The sequence below is a fragment of the Carcharhinus amblyrhynchos genome, unplaced genomic scaffold (genome assembly GCF_965287045.1).
Source record: "Carcharhinus amblyrhynchos unplaced genomic scaffold, sCarAmb.v2.hapA scaffold_962, whole genome shotgun sequence".
NCBI classification, from domain to species: domain Eukaryota; kingdom Metazoa; phylum Chordata; class Chondrichthyes; order Carcharhiniformes; family Carcharhinidae; genus Carcharhinus; species Carcharhinus amblyrhynchos.
Window position 1 is genome coordinate 16,931 of NW_027650702.1, and position 17,110 is coordinate 34,040.

At 57.4% G+C, this 17,110-nt stretch overlaps 1 pseudogene; it reads right to left on the minus strand.

The window, feature by feature from the left end:
* Nucleotides 1-7,547: 7,547 nt before the first annotated feature.
* On the minus strand, nucleotides 7,548-12,515 carry LOC145340371 (maestro heat-like repeat-containing protein family member 1 pseudogene; annotated as a pseudogene).
* Between the last annotated feature and the right edge of the window lie 4,595 nt (nucleotides 12,516-17,110).

Here is a 17,110-nt window from a genome sequence, read left to right on the forward strand (position 1 = left end):
TGGCCTGCACTGAGCTTTGAGGATCCAATCATTTCTCCAGGGTGACCCACTCGCCTCGATGGAGACCATGTGGACTGGGAGTGTGGCGGGGACGGACCCGCCAGCCACCCGATCTGTAGCGGGCACCGATCTGTTGACCCGGCGTGAGGTTTTCCAGTCTCGGAGCGAGCGCACCCGGAAAACTCCCGCCCCAGGCGTCACCCTCCCCCCCACCACAACGCAAACCCAGGCTGACGTTTGCCGGAACTTTCTAAACGACGCAGTGAAGACCAAACGTCTGTCCACAGATGTCGTCACAAACACTCTGCTTCATCGTTCGCTCTCCACCGCACGGACTGGGTTCGACTTCTTATTGTCACATGTAGTTTACACGTATGAGGAACAGGTTGAGGACTCTGGGTCTGTACTGGTTGGGAGTTTAGAACGATGAAGGGGGGGATCTTATTGAAACTTACAGGATACTGCGAGGCCCTGGATAGAGTGGACGTGGACAGGATGTTTCCACTAGTGGGAAAAACTAGAACCAGAGAGGGGACAACCTCAGGGTAAAGGGACGATCCTTTAAAACAGAGATGAGGAGGAATTTCTTCAGCCAGAGAGTGGGGAATCTGTGGAACTCTTTGCCGCAGAGGAGGCCGGGTCACTGAGACAGAGATAGAGAGGTTCCTGATTAATAAGGGGATCAGGGGAAAAGGCAGGAGAATGGGGGATGAGAGAAATATCAGCCATGATTGAATGGCAGAGAAGAATCGATGGGCCGAGTGGCCTAATTTTGCTCCTATGTCTTATGGTCTAATGTACTGGGAGACAGTGAGAAGTATTGTATCTTGCACACTATACAAATAAAGCATACCGTTCATAGAGTACATAGGGGAGAAGGAAAGGAGAGGGTGCAGAATGTAGCGTTATAGCCACAGTGAGGGTGTAGAGAAAGATCAGCTTAATATTTGATTTGATTTATTATTGTCACATGTATTGGGATACAGTGAAAAGTATTGTTTCTTGCGCGCTATACAGACAAAGCATACTGTTCATAGAGAAGGAAAGTAGAGGGTGCAGAATGTAGCGTTATAGCCACAGCGAGGGTGTAGAGAAAGATCAGCTTCATATTTGATTTGATTTATTATTGTCACGTGTACTGGGATACAGTGAAAAGTATTGTTTCTTATGCACTGTACAGGCAAAGCATACCATTCATAGAGAGGGAAAGGAGAGGGTGCAGACTGTAGTGTTACAGTCACAGCGAGGGTGTAGAGAAAGATCAGCTTAATGCGAGGTAGGTCCATTCAAAAGTCTGACAGCAGCAGGGAAGAAGCTGTTCTTGAGTCGGTCGGTACGGGACCTCAGACTTTTGTATCTTTTTCCCCGACGGAAGAAGGTGGAAGAGAGAATGTCCGGGGTGTGTGGGGGGGGGGTCCTTGATTATACCGGCTGCTTTTCCCCGAGGCAGCGGGAAGTGTAGACAGAGTCAATGGATGGGAGGCTGGTTTGTGTGATGGGACTGGGCTACATTCACCACCCTTTTGTAGTTCCTTGCGGTCTTGGGCAGAGCAGGAGCCCAGACCGAGCTGTGATACAACCAGAAAGGATGCTTTCTATGGGGCATCTGTAAAAGTTGGTGAATCTCATAGACATTTATAAAATTCTAACAGGACTAGACAGGGTAGATGCAGGATGTAAAAGTCGTAGCTGACGTGCCAAATTTCCTTAGCCTCCTGAGAACGTGGAGGCGTTGGTGGGCTTTCTTAGGTTAGATGGATTGGCCATGATAAATTGTCCCTTAGTGTCCAAAGATGTGCAGGTTAGTTACTAAATTCTCCCTCAGTGTACCCAAACAGGTGCCAGTGTGGCGCCTAAGGGATTTTCACAGTAACTTCATTGCAGCGTTAATGTAAGCCTACTCATGACACTGATAAATAAATATATTCCATCTTAAATAGGGAGACTGTAACTGTCCCCAGTGCCTGAACTGTGGCCTCATCAAAGCCCTGTTCCTCTGTGGAAATACCTCAAATCTTGGTGCCTTTTCCCACTTGGAACACAAGATGTGACTAATTCCTCGGAGCTTCTCGCAGTGGCCGGGGGCTAAAGGGTTAATAGATATTGTGCCCACAGCTGACGGACATGGTCAGTGAAGTTGGGTCCCGGGGGCTCAGGGCATTCCAGCCCAAAGGGGTGCACCGTAACAAGTCACAGTGACAGGGGGACCTAGTGCTGGGATGAATCACCAGCAGAGGGCAGTGTGGGACCATCCAGGAGGTGGCTCATACTGACAGAGGCAGGGCCCGGGTCAGGCCCACTCCTGATTGGCCAATCCACCTAACCCGCACATCTTTGGACACTAAGGGGTAATTTAGCATGGCCAATCCACCTAACCCGCACATCTTTGGACACTAAGGGACAATTTAGCATGGCCAATCCACCCTAACCTACACATCTTTGGACACTAAGGGACAATTTAGCAAGGCCAATCCACCTAACCTACACATCTTTGGACACTAAGGGACAATTTAGCATGGCCAATCCACCTAACCTGCACATCTTTGGACACTAAGGGACAATTTAGCATGGCCAATCCACCTAACCTGCACATCTTTGGACACTAAGGGGCAATTTAGCATGGCCAATCCACCTAACCTACACATCTTTGGACACTAATGGGCAATTTAGCATGGCCAATCCACCTAACCTACACATCTTTGGACACTAATGGGCAATTTAGCATGGCCAATCCACCTAACCTACACATCTTTGGACACTAATGGGCAATTTAGCATGGCCAATCCACCTAACCTACACATCTTTGGACACTAATGGGCAATTTAGCATGGCCAATCCACCTAACCCGCACATCTTTGGACACTAAGGGACAATTTAGCATGGCCAATCCACCGAACCCACACATCTTTGGACACTAAGGGACAATTTAGCATGGCCAATCCACCTAACCTAGACATCTTTGGACACTAATGGGCAATTTAGCACGGCCAATCCACCTAACCCGCACATCTTTGGACACTAAGGGGCAATTTAGCACGGCCAATCCACCCTAACCTGCACATCTTTGGACACTAAGGGGCAATTTAGCACAGCCAATCCACCCTAACCTGATATAGCAATTAGTCTGGGGCTTTTTTCCCTGGGCTGAAGGGTGATCTTATAGAGGTCTATAAAATAATGAGGGGCACAGATCAGCGAGATAGTCAATATCTTTTCCCAAAGGTAGGGGAGTCTAAAACTAGAGGGCGTAGGTTTACGGGGAGAGGGGACCTGAGGGGTAACGTTTTCACACAGATGGTGGTGTGTGTATGGAATGAGCTGCCAGAGGAGGTAATCGAGACAGCTACAGAAAAAAATAGAATCCCTACAGTGCAAGAGGGGGCCATTCAGCCCATTATCAACAACAATCCCATCCTGGCCCTTTCCCTGCAACCCCACATACTTACCCTGCTAGTCTCCCTGACACTAAGGGGTAATTTAGCATGGCCAATCCACTAAATCTGCACATCTTTGGAGTGCGGGAGGAAACCCACGCAGACACGGGGAGAATGTGCAGACTCTGCACAGCCACCCGAGCCGGGGAATGGAACCCAGATCCCTGGCGCTGTGTGGCAGCAGTGCTAACCCACTGTGTCGCCCAAAGATATTCGGACTGGTACGTAGAAGATAGGAGGAGGCCATTCGGCCCTTCGAGCCTGCTGGCCCATCCATCACCATCGTGGCTGATCGTCCAACTCAATAGCCTCATCCTGCTTTCTCCCCTTTGATCCCGTTCACCCCCAACTGCTATATCCAGCCGCCTCTTGAATAGATTCAATGTTTTGGCATCAACTCCTTCCCGTGGGAATGAATTCCACCGGGTGAAGAAATGCCTCCTCACCACCGTCCTCAATGGTCTACCCCAAATCCTCAGACTGTGACCCCCTGGACTCCCCCCGCACCCCCCCCCCCCCCACCATCGGGAACATCCTCCCTGCATCTACCCCGTCCAGTCCTGTTAGAATTTTATAAATCTCTATGAGAATCCCCCCCCCCCTCGTTCATCTGAACTCCAGCGAAAACAATCCTAACCTCTTCAATCTCTCCTCATACATTGATGGGAAAACGTTTAGAGGGATTTGGGCCAAACCTAGCCAAATGGGACCAGTTCAGATTAGAAAACCTGGTCGGCATGGACGAGATGGGCCGAAAGGCCTATCTCTGTGCTGTATATCTCTATCCCTTCCCCCCCTCCTGTATCGAACATTACAGCACAGGCCCTTCGGCCCTCAGTGTTGTGCTGAGCTATGTCCAATCCCAAGATCAGTCTATCCCACTCTGGTGTGCTCCATGTGCCTATCCAATAACCGCTTGAAAGTTCCTAAAGTGTCCGACTCCACTATCACAGCAGGCAGTGTATTCCACACCCCAACCACTCTCTGAGTGAAGAATCTACCTCGGACATCCCTCCTATATCTCCCACCTTATAGTTATGCCCCCCAATCACAGCTACATCCACCCGAGGAAATAGTCTCTGCACGTCCACTCTATCTATCCCCTCATCATCTTATAAACCTCTATTAAGTCGCCTCTCATCCTCCTCCACTCCAAGCCCCAGCTCCCTCAACCTTTCCTCATAAAGACCTACCCTCCAAACCAGGCAGCATCCTGGTAAATCTCCTCTGCACTCTCTCCAAAGCTTCCACATCCTTCTTATAGTGAGGTGACCAGAACTGAACACAATATTCCAAATGTTGTCTCACCAAGGTCCGGTAGAGTTGCAGCATAACCCCACGGCTCTTAAACTCAAACCCCCTGTTAATAAACACTAACACACTTTCTTCACGGCTCTATCCACTTGAGTGGCAACCTTCAGAGATCTGTGGATACGAACCCCAAGATCTCTCTGTTCCTCCGCAGTCCTCAGAACCCTGTCGTTGACCCTGTAATCCGCATTCAAGTTTGTCCTACCAAAATGAATCACCTCGCACTTATCAGGGTTAAACTCCATCTGCCACTTTACGGCCCAGCTCTGCATCCTATCAATGTCTCTTTGCAGCCTGCAAGAGCCCCCCACCTCATCCACTACTCCACCAATCTTGGTGTCATCAGCAAATTTACTAACCCACCCTTCAGCCCCCTCTTCCAAGTCTTTGATAAAAAGTCACAAATAGCAGAGGACCCAGCACAGTCTGGCACTAGGCTGATACTGGAGATGAGGGGGTTGGACTATGAAGAGAGACTGAATAGACTGGGTCTGTACTCGATGGAATTCAGAAGGCTGAAGGGAGATCTTATAGAGATGTATAAGATAATGAAGGGGATGGATAGGGTAGAGGTAGAGAGATTCTTCCCACTTAGAAAGGACAGCAGGACTAGAGGGCACAGCCTCAAGATAAGGGGGGGGGCAGTTTAGAACGGAGTTGAGGAGGAACTTCTTCACTCAAAGGGTGGTGAATCTCTGGAATTCTCTGCCCGTTGAAGTGGTGGAGGCTGCCTCGCTAAATATATTGAAGTCACGGGTAGATAGGTTTCTGATAGACAGGGGAGAAAGCGGGAAAGTGGAACTGATCCACCATCAGATCAGCCATGATCTTATTGAATGGCGGGGCAGGCTCGAGGGGCTAGATGGCCCTACTCCTGCTCCTATTTCTCATGACCCCTGTGGTACGCCTCTGGTAACTGGCCTCCAGTCTGAAAATTCTCCCTCCACTCTGTCTTCAGCCAGTTACTCATCCAATCGGCCAAATTTCCCTCTATCCCACACCTCCTTCTCTTCTCCATGAGCCTCCCATGGGGAATCGTATCAAACTCAAACTCCCGCCTGTTTCCAACCCCCCCGAGTCCCAGGTGGGAAGATTGGAATCTTGTCCAAGTGAGGTTCTGGATGAGTCTTCCACAGACTTGGTCCCCTCCTCTTGCCTCTCCTCCCTCCATCTCCTCCGAGGTTTATTCTACCCTGGGGGTCATGTCACCCCCATTTGGACGCCTGGTCAGTCCCCTTCAATGGTCTGAGGCCCTTCAGCCCTTCCAGAAGGTGGGGGAATCCTTTCCCCCACCTTCTGGAAGGGTAAGCCCCTTTTTCCGCACTCGCAGCTCACTGGAGGTCATCGCCAGGACCTCTGACCCCCCCCCCCCCCCCCCCCCCCCACTTGTCCACCCCCATTTGGTCATGTGACCACTGGACCCTTGCCATAGGAGGGCAGTCGGGGCTTGGTGACGGTGGCAGCACGGGGTTGAAGTGTGGGGAGGTGGGGGCGAGGTGCGGGGCAAAGCAGGGGGGGGGTGAGGCACAGGGGGGAGGGCAATGAACCAGGCTTCACTCAGACTCAAATCAAAGTTGCTTTTATTGGATTCTACAAAGTGTTCAGATGCGGGGTGGGGGGGGTGGGGGGGGTGGGGGGTGGGAGACAGGGTGAGGTGGGGGGAGGGGGGTAACGTTCTGCAGCAAACGGCCCTGATAAGCCAGCACTCCTTTGGGGTGGAGCAGCCAGGGGGGGAGGGAGGGATCAGGAAGGGAATGTGGGCGTTGTTAACCATCCATCGTAACGTTCCATCCAGTGCCAGTGGAGAGGGCTATGGGGGGGGAGGGGAGATGGGGCGGGGGGAGTGGAAGGGAGGGGGTTGACATCGGGATTGTTGTATGGACATGGGGGGAGAGATTGGGATTGGGGAAGAGGGTCAGGATTGATAAAGGGGTTAACATTGGGATTGGGAGAGGGGTTAATGTTGGGATTGGAAAGGGATGGGAGTGGGATTCAGGAGAGGGGTTGGGTAAAGGTTGGGATTGGGGAAGGGGTTGCGATTGGGTTTGGGATTGGAATTGGGGAAGGGATTGGGATTGGAAGAGGGATTGGGATTGGGGAAGGGATTGGGATTGGAAGAGGGATTGGAATTGGGGAAGGGATTGGGATTGGAAGAGGGATTGGGATTGGGGAAGGGATTGGGATTGGAAGAGGGATTGGGATTGGGGAAGGGTTTGGGATTGGAAGAGGGATTGGGATTGGGGAAGGGATTGGGATTGGAAGAGGGATTGGGATTGGGGAAGGGATTGGGATTGGAAGAGGGATTGGGATTGGAAGAGGGATTGGGATTGGGGAAGGGATTGGGATTGGAAGAGGGATTGGAATTGGGGAAGGGATTGGGATTGGAAGAGGGATTGGGATTGGGGAAGGGATTGGGATTGGAAGAGGGATTGGGATTGGGGAAGGGATTGGGATTGGAAGAGGGATTGGGGAAGGGATTGGGATTGGAAGAGGGATTGGGATTGGAAGAGGGATTGGGATTGGGGAAGGGATTGGAATTGGAAGAGGGATTGGGGAAGGGATTGGGATTGGAAGAGGGATTGGAATTGGGGAAGGGATTGGGATTGGAAGAGGGATTGGGTTTGGGGAAGGGATTGGGATTGGAAGAGGGATTGGGATTGGGGAAGGGATTGGGATTGGAAGAGGGATTGGGTTTGGGGAAGGGTTTGGATGAAGATTAGGATTTGCGTGAGGGGTTGGGATTGGGGAAAAGGTTGGGTGAGGGATTGGGATTTGGGATTGGGGAAGGGGTAACGAGCCGGCTCAGAAGCCCCGGTACAGGCCCAGCACCTTGGCGGCCTTGATGCGGACGCAGGGCGCGACGTCGTGCAGCATCATGATGATGGCCACGCAGACGTTCTCGTCGGTGCTGGCCTCCACGTACTCCTTGGGCAGGTTCTGCAGCAAGAAACCGGCCAGGATGACGGCGTTGCCCCGGATCTCGGGCAGCAGGCTCTTGAAGAAGGTCATGCTGCTGCTGAGGTAGAGGCTGATGCGCTCGGGGAGATCGCTGACGATCAGCTTGCTCAGCTCGCCGATGAACTCCCAGTAGCGGACGTTGGCCTGCTCCAGCAGCTCGCTCTGGAAGATGGCCCCGATCTTGTCGGAGCAGAGCCGGGGGCCCAGGAGCTGGAGCACGGACTTGCAGGCCCGGATCACCTCGGGGCTGTTGTCGTTGAGGTGGAGGAGGAGGCTGACCAGGCTGGAGTGGATGTGTTCGAGCAGGGCCGGCTCGGTGCTGCCGTCGCCAAAGCGGGCCAGGCTCCCGAACACGGTGAAGGCGGCGGCGCGCAGCTTCTCGTTCTCGCTCTCGAAGAACGGCTGCACGGCCCCGATGATGGTGGCCAGGATGGGCCGGACGCTGGCCTCGTCCAGCTGGCCCAGCACCTTGGACAGGCCGCCCATGGCCTCCAGCACGATCAGGTCGTTCAGCTCCGTCTTCTCGTCCAGGCCCCCCACCATGGCAGCCAGCAGGCGCTCGGCGTAGCGGGGCACCTTCTGGGGGGCGCCCACCGCCATGTTGCCCAGGCCCCGGATGGACAGCCAGTGGACGGTGGGCGAGACGTCGTCCAGGCTGCGCAGGAGGCAGCCCGCCAGCGTCTCCGCCACCTTCGGGTCCTGGGCCGCCGGCGAGGTGAGGATCTCGCCAAAGGCGGCGGCCACCGTCACCCGCTGGTGCTCGTGCATGTTGTGGAGGATGGGCGCCAGGAAGTGGACGGTCTCCGCCAGGTAGGGGGCGCCGTGGAGGGCCACGGCCCGGGCCAGCACCGCCACCCCCCGCGGGTGCTCCTCCGAGCTCTTCATCAGCTCCCAGCCCCCCTCGTCCTCCATGAGGTTGGCCGCCTCGTCCGCCTTGGCCCGGGCCAGCGTCAGCTTGAGGGTTTCCAGCGAGGCGTCCCAGATGCTGAGGTTGGCGGGCGTCTGCAGCTGGAGGGGGTGGGGGGGGGCCTTCTTGCGCTTGGAGGGCCCCTTGCCCTGGAGGTCGGTCAGCTTCTCGCTGGCCAGGAAGGTCAGGTACAGGAGGAGGGTGCCAAACAGCTTGGGGTAGAGGGCCACCACGCTTTCCGTCGACTCCGGGTTGGAGATCATCTCGTTGAGGGCGTAGACCACCGCCACCGTCTCCGAGGTGCCGGTGGTGGGCGGCTTCTTGGTCAGGACGTCCTTGCGGCCCTCGTGGGAGAGGTAGTCGTTGATCTTGCCCAGCAGGTAGTCCATGGTGGCCGTGGCCAGCTTGACCTCCCGGGCCAGCGACTGCCACACGGCGCTGGTGTACTTGTCGTAGGGCAGGGGCCGGAAGAGGAGGTAGGAGAGGACGGCGGGCATGCACTGGGAGGTCAGGATGGAGATGAAGTGGATGACGGAGAAGCGGACCTGCTCCAGGGCGATGGACTGCATGCGGGCCTGGAGCTGGCCCAGGATCTCGGGGACGTGGTCCGTCAGGGCCTGGCCGTTCTTGCGCACCAGCGTGTTCATGACCACCGAGGTGGCGCTGGAACAGGTGGCGTGGTAGTCGGACAGGCCCTCGAAGAGGGCAAGCAGCAGAGGGTAGAGCTGGCCGTGGGGCAGCTTGTTGGAGATGACCCGGGCCATGTCGTAGCAGATCTGGAAGAGGACGTAACTGTCGGGGTTCTGGAGCTGATCCTTGATGGTGCGGAGGTGATCCACCAGATCGTCCGGCTGGTTGGAGACGCAGCCCTCGTAGCGGATCTGGATGTACAGCACGGTGTGCAGCCCATCCATGGCCATGTAGCGGATGGCCAGCACGGGGTCGGCGCAGCGGGGCACCAGGCGGCCCACCAGCGTGCCCAGGTTCTGGAAGTCGCTGGCGTGGACGGCCTTGAACCTCTCCCGGTAGAAGCTGAGCAGCGCCAGGAGGGTCTCCATGGCCCGCTCCCTCTCGTGCTCCTTGGGGGACGTCAGCCAGTCCTGGAGGTGCTTGAAGAGGAACTCCAGGCCTTCCGCGGTCAGGCTCTGGCCCAGCAGCTCTTTGAGGAGGTCGTGCAGGGAGGCGACGGTCTCGGAGTGGAGCGCCTCGCGCTCCTTCAGCTTGCGGTTCTCCTTGCGTCGCTCGCTGTCCAGCGGCAGGAAGCTGAAGACGGCCTCCAGGCAGGTGCGGATCAGGTCCGAGCTCTCCATCTCGTTGAGCCGGGGCTCCAGCTTGACCAGGTGGGTGCAAGCGTTGATGGCGGCCTGCCGCACCCGGGTCTTGAGGTGGGCTTTGGGCTCGGCGCCGATGAGGTCCTGCATGTAGGACAGCACCTCCTCCCGCCGGCTGAACTTGAAGAGGTGCTTACTCTTGTTGGCGTAGACCGCCTTGGCGATGAGGGTGACGGCCTTGATCAGGGTCAACTTGATCATGAGGTCCTTGGTCTCCAGCTTGATGCCCAGCACCTTGGTGTTGGAGAGGCTGATGATGTGGTCCAGGATGTGGGCCTCGATGCGTTGCAGGATGAGCGCCTCGGGGGCGTAGAGGGCCACGTAGCCGTAGCAGAGGATGAGGGTGCTCTTCACCCGCTCCATGTCGCCGTCCAGCTTCTCCTTAAGGATGTTGAAGAAGCTGGCCGTCTTCTTGACGATGTCCATCTTGACAAAGTCGTCCAGCTTGGCCAGCGTGTCGTCCAGGTGGGTCATGGCGCAGAAGCCGATGCCCGTGGCCAAGCCCTCGCGCTCCAGGGCCTCGTTGTGTTGGACGCTGAGCAGCATCTCCTGGAGTTCGTTGTTGATGACGTCCTTGTTGGTGGTTTGGCCCAGCACAATGCCCACGCACTTGTAGAGGAAGGCCTTCTCCTTGGGGAAGCCGTTGTAGCTGTGGAGGTGGCGGGTCATCTCCTCGCTGAGCTGCCATGCCCACTTCTCCTCCGTGATGGTCTCCAGGGTGCGGGACAGGAAGAAAAACAGCTTGTCCTCCCACAGCTTCTGGGGCAGGGAGTCCTCCTTGTTCTCGGCCAAGAACTGGCTCAGCTGGGGCAGCTCCTCGTCCCAGAGCTTGACCACGTCCGGGTGGATGTTGGGACTCAGCACCTGCAGGAGCCTCAGGGCCGCCAGGCCCCGGCCCTGGTCCGCGTAGGGCATGGCGGAGACGGCCAGCAGGCGGGCCAGGAGGGTGTGGGGCTTGGGAAGGCCCAGCCGCTCGTTGTAGTTGAGCAGCACGCCCTGGAGGTCGCGGCGCCGCTTGCGGGCCCCCACGCACTCCAGGCCCCGGCACACGGCGGCCAGGGCGTGGGTGTAGTGGATGGGGGCCACAAACTCCAACAGGAAAGGCCACAGCACGTCCTCCATCTTCTCCAGCGTCACCAGCGAGGCCAGGATGCCCTCGCAGAGCTCGCGCAGGGCGTCGTCGCTCGCCTCCTCCGGGTCGGGCACCTGCAGGCGCGAGGGGTTCTCCTCGGGCGCCAGGGCGCACTGCTGGACCAGGAACTCCACCAGGGCGGTGCCGCCCTCCAGCTGCAGGTAGCCCTGCTCGCCCAGGGTGCTAATCACCTGCGCCGTCACCTTCTTGACCCGGTTGTCGCTGTCCTGGAGCGACTGCTTCATGCCGCTGACCACCAGGGCCTTCTTGCTCTCCAGCCCCTTGAAGCCGCTGCCCGCCAGGTGGTTGAGGACGGTCAGCGTGCCCACCCGGGTCTTCTCGTTGTTGCTGGCCAGCTTCTGGAGCAGGAACTTGACCAGGCCGTCCACCGAGACGTGCAGCAGGATGGCAAAGCAGCGCAGCACCTCCTGACGGTTCCTGTTGGCCAGCTCGTCGTGGCAGTCGGCCGGCGCGCAGATCTGGTGGTGGAGCTGGGGCAGCAGGTTGTCCAGCTGGGACTCGGGAGCGTGGCTGGTGGCCTCCAGCGCCGCCTCCAGGATGTTGCGCAGGCACTGGCTGACGTAGAAGGCCTCGCACCGCTTCTTGTAGAGGGCCAGGATGCCCGCGAGGAAGCGGGGCAGCTCGTCCTCCATGCTCTCGGCCGGCAGGAGGTGGACCATGTGCCCCAGGGCCACCACGATGGCCGTGCGGAGTTTGGTGTCCTTGTTACGGAGCCAAGTGCCAAAGAAGATCTTGTAGGCCGTGTAGATCTCCGGCGCAAAGGCCTCCTTGGTCAGGCCGGGCTTGGCAGCCCGGTCGGCCGAGTCCAGGTACTCCACGATGCTCTTGCTGAACTGGCCCAGCGCCGAGGTGAAGGCCCAGCGCATGTTGTCCTGCTTGACCAGCGGCAGCATGGGCAGCATGGTCTGCAGGGTGGTGGTCAAGTAGGGCGCGATGCCCTGCACGTTGGCCACCGACAGGTTGGCCAGGGTCTGCACCACGTAGAACTGGGGCAGCACGCCGGGCTGGAGCTTCTGCAGGATGTCCTCGAGGATCTCGTCGGTGAAACGGGAGCCCAGGGCCACCAGCAGGTTGCTGGCGGCCTCCTTCCAGCCCAGCGCCGTCTCGCTGGACTTGATCATCTCCTCGGAGGCCAGGTTGACGATCTTGCGGGCCAGCGGCTGGCCGATCTGGGCGATGGTGTCGCGGACCACCCGCTCCATGCACTGCAGGATGACGGTGCGGTGACCCTGCACCAGTTGGCTGTGCTTGAGCAGGAACTCGTAGCAGGCGGCCAGCACCTGCTCGGGGTTGTGGCACCCCAGCTCGTAGAGGGACTGCGAGATCTGGCGGCGGACGGCCTCGTCCTTGTCGAAGGCCGCGTCCGTCAGCGCCACCAGCGAGGCCTCGGCCTTGCACGACTCCATCTTGCACATGTCCATGGCAGCGGCGGGGGGAGCCGGGGAGCTCCCGGATTCCCCTCGACTCAGCCGACTTCCCTCCCAACCCTCGGGAGCGAGCTTCCTTTCCTTCGCCCTCCTTCCTTTGTTCACCTCCCTCCCAAATCCATACCTCCCCTCCCGCCCGTCAGCCTCCCTGCCCGTCTCCAGCCTCCCGTCCCCGTCTCAACCCCATTAAACTCGCACAAACCCACCCCTGCCCCCCCCCACCCCCAACACAAGGCCTATCTTTGACCCAATTCCCTTCTCCTCAGGAAGTTCCCCCTCCAGCCCGCACCACCACCACCCTCCCCACTTCCCTGTGGCCTATCGATTCGGGCCTAGCGGACAGGCTTGTCTAGGCCGAGCTCCCTCGTAGACTGGGGCCTCCCCTCACCCTGGACTTTGGTGCAAGGTTTTGGGGGCGACGCATGATTCGCAATCCCCTGAACTCTCCGCCTTGGCCGCTCTCGCTCTCTCTTCCCTTAAAAAGAAAATCAGAGACTGGCCCCCCAACCCGTGCACGGCCCCCCCCCTCCCCGCCCCCGCACTCTCCTTGTTGTTGGGCCCACCCCCCCCCAGGCCCCTGTCTCTGTGACCTTCTTTGTGAGGTCACTTTGTGCGATGACGTGCTGTCTGGGTCATTATTTCCCAGCAGGCTTTAGTCAGGACCTCCATTGTGACCTCAATCCCAGCTATCTCTCTGTTGGCCCTCCCTCCCTGCACCCCACCCACCACCTCTTTTGGGTGGGGGTTGGGTCTCCTGAAACCCCCTTGCAAGAGCAGAAGGGTCTCAACCCACCCCACTTCCACAACGCCAAAGGAGGAAGAACTGGCATCAAGTTTCCCTTGGTCACTGGGCCAGGCCCAGTATCTATCCCCCACCCCTAATTGCACCCTCCCCCCTTGAGAAGGTGATGGGTGATCCGCCATCTTGAACCCGCTGCATTCCCCCCCACCCACCGTGTGTGGTGTAGGGACACCCACAGTGCTGTTAGGGAGGGAGTTCCAGGATTGTGATTGGACATCAGTCAGTCCCCCGTGTGTGTGTGGTGTAGGTACACCCACAGTGCTGTTAGGGAGGGAGTTCCAGGATTTTGATCCCAGCCACAGTGAAGGAACGGCCGATATATTTCCAAGTCGGGATGGTGAGTGGCTCGGAGGGGGGATCTTGCAGGGGGTGGTGATCCCCATGTGTCTGCTGCCCCCCCTCCTTGTCCTTCTAGGTGGTAGAGGTGGTGGGTTTGGAAGGTGCTGTGGAAGGAGCCTTGGCGAGTCGCTGCAGTGCATCTTGTAGATGGTACACACTGCTGTCACTGTGCGTCGGTGGTGGAGGGAGTGAATGTTTGTGGTTAGCGTGTCGATCGAGCGGGGCTGCTTTGTCCTGGATGGTGTCGAGCTTCTCGAGTGTTGTTGGGAGCCGCACCCATCCAGGCAAGTGGAGAGTATTCCATCACACTCCTGACTTGTGTCCTTGTAGATGGTGGACAGGTTTTGGGGGGGCGTCAGGAGGTGAGTTACTCCCCGCAGGATTCCCAGTGGACAGGCTTTGGGGGGGAGTCAGGAGGCGAGTTACTCTCTGCAGGATTCCCAGTGGACAGGCTTTGCGGGGGGGAGTCAGGAGGTGAGTTACTCTCTGGGTGAGGTGGATTGGCCATGTTAAATTGCCCCTTTGTGTCCCGGGATTTAGAGGTTGCCGCGGGGCAGATATGTGGAGTTACGGGGATGGGGCCTGGGTGGGATTGTTGTCAGTGCAGGCTCGATGGGCCAAATGGCCTCCTTCTGCACTGCATGGATTCAATGATTGTCAGGGGCTAATCGAGGGGGGTTCTTAAGCAGGGAGCAGGAGCCCAGTGGTGGTAGTTGGTGCCAGTTAGGACATGGGCAGATTGCCCCAGAGAGTGGCCCAGGGCGGGTGTGGGGGGACAGTCAAAGGCACAGTGGATGGCTTCTGCAGTCAGGGTGACAGGGAGAAAGGTCGGGCGATGTTACGGCGGTGGGTGGAGAGAGCCCTGGAACCGCAGAGTTCAGCTTGAGGGTGAAGAAAGGTGCAAAGGTTCTGGGGAAGCAGGGTTCGAGGGGAGGGACAATGATTGGATGAGGGCAGACAGACATCCCTCGGGGCTCATTCCAACACCCCACCATCTGTCCTTGTTTCCCAACAGCAGTTCATCGAACCCCGACAGTGCAGGAGGAGGCCATTCGGCCCATCGAGCCTGCACTGACCACAATCCCACCCAGACCCTATCCCCATAACCCCTTGTATTTACCCTAGCTAATCCCCCGACACTCAGGAGCAATTTAGCATGGCCAATCCACCCAACCTGCACATCTTTGGACACTAAGGGGCAATTTAGCATGGCCAATCCACCCAACCTGCACATCTTTGGACACTAAGGGGCAATTTAGCATGGCCAATCCACCTAACCTGCACATCTTTGGACACTAACGGGGCAATTTAGCATGGCCAATCCACCCAACCTGCACATCTTTGGACACTAAGGGGCAATTTAGCATGGCCAATCCACCTAACCTGCACATCTTTGGACACTAAGGGGCAATTTAGCATGGCCAATCCACCTAACCTGCACATCTTTGGACACTAAGGGGCAATTTAGCATGGCCAATCCACCTAACCCGCACATCTTTGGATTCGGAGAGGTTGAATAAACTGGGATTGTTTTCATTGGAAAGATGGAGGCTGAGGGAGGGGAGACTCCGATAGAGGGTAGACAGGGTGGATAGTCAGAGGCTTTTCCCCAGCGTGGAAGGGTCAGTTACACAGGGGGGCACAGGTTCAAGGTGAGGTGGGGGGGAAGTTTAAGGGAGATGTGCCGGTGGGGGAGTTTTTCACGCAGAGAGTGGTGTGTGCCTGGAACGCACTGCCAGAGGAAGCGGTGGAAGCAGGAATATTAGCAACGTTTAAAGTGTATCTTGATAGACGCATAAAGGGGAGGCGAACAGAGGGTTAGAAACTGCATATGGGTGCAGACTTGATGGGCCGGTTCCTGTGCCGTCTTGGATATTATTTCAAGAGGCAAAAAATTTAGCAAGTGGAATGAGGAGGGGGGGAGTGTGGGGAGTAACATTGGCATTTCTCAATATAGGTCACATTGAATGCGTCACAGCATGGCCCCTGGAGGGAGGGTGTAACTGAAGCGTGACTGTTTACATACAAGTTTTGCATTAGGAATGGGGAAATGAGACCAGAAGACCATAAGACATAGGAGCAGAATTAGGCCACTCGGCCCATCGAGTCTGCTCCACCATGGCTGATACTTTTCTCATCCCCATTCTCCTGCCTTTTCCCCATAACCCCTGATCCCCTTATTAATCAAGAACCTATCTCTGTCTTAAAGACACTCAGTAACCCTCTGTGACCTTCTGTGGAAGAGTTCTACAGATTCCCCACTCTCTGGCTGAAGAAATCCCTCCTCATCTCTGTTTTAACGCATCGTCCCTTTAGCCTGAGGTTGCGCCCTCTGGTTCTAGTTTTTCCTACTAGTGGAAACATCCTCTCCACGTCCACTCTATCCAGGGCCTCGCAGTATCCTGTAAGTTTCAATAAGATCCCCCCCCTCGTCCGTCTAAACTCCCAATGAGTACAGACCCAAAGTCTTCAACCCGTTCCTCATACAACAAGCTCTTCATTCCAGGGATCATTCTTGTGAACCTCCTCTGGACCCCTTTCCAGCACATCCTTCCTTAGATACGGGGCCCAAAACTGCTCTCAATACTCCAAATGTGTCTGACCAGAGTCTGATCCAGCCTCAGAAGTCCATCCCTGCTCTTGTATTCTAGCCCCTCTCCATATGGGGAATATGCGTGGAGTGTGCGGTGCAAGAGTTCAGAGAGATGGAGGCTCTCGGACTGTCTCTTTCCTGGGAAACCCACGACATGGCGTCTCTCCCCGTGCCCCCAACCCACCCACCCCCACCCTCCACCCCCAACCCCCCCCCACCCCCACCCTCCACCCCCAACCCCCCCCCACCCCCACCCTCCAACCTTCCCCCCCCCTCCGCCCCCAGCCCTCCCCCTCTCCCCCCCCAACCTCCCCCCCTTCCCCCCCCAACTCTCCCCCTCCCCCTCAACTCTCCCCCCCAACCCTCCCCCCCAACTCTCCCCCTCTCCCCCCCCAACCTCCCCCCCAACTCTCCCCCTCTTCCCCCCCCAGCTCTCCCCCTCCCCCTCAACTCTCCCCCCCAACCCTCCCCCCCAACTCTCCCCCTCTCCCCCCCAACCCTCCCCCCCAACTCTCCCCCTCTCCCCCTCTCCCCCCCAACCCTCCCCCCCCAACTCTCCCCCCAACCCTCCCCCCCCAACTCTCCCCCCAACCCTCTCCCCCCAACCCTCCCCCCCAACCCTCCCCCCCCAACTCTCCCCCCCCAACCCTCCCCCCCCAACTCTCCCCCCCTCCCCCCCAACCCTCCCCCTCTCCCCCCCCAACTCTCCCCCCCCAACCCTCCCCCTCTCCACCCCCCCCAACTCTCCCCCCGCCAACCCTCCCCCTCTCCACCCCCCCCCCCCCAACCCTCCCCCACCCCCCACGCAGCCCTGCTAAATAACAGATCCAGGAAAGGTCTCAGATCATCAGTTTT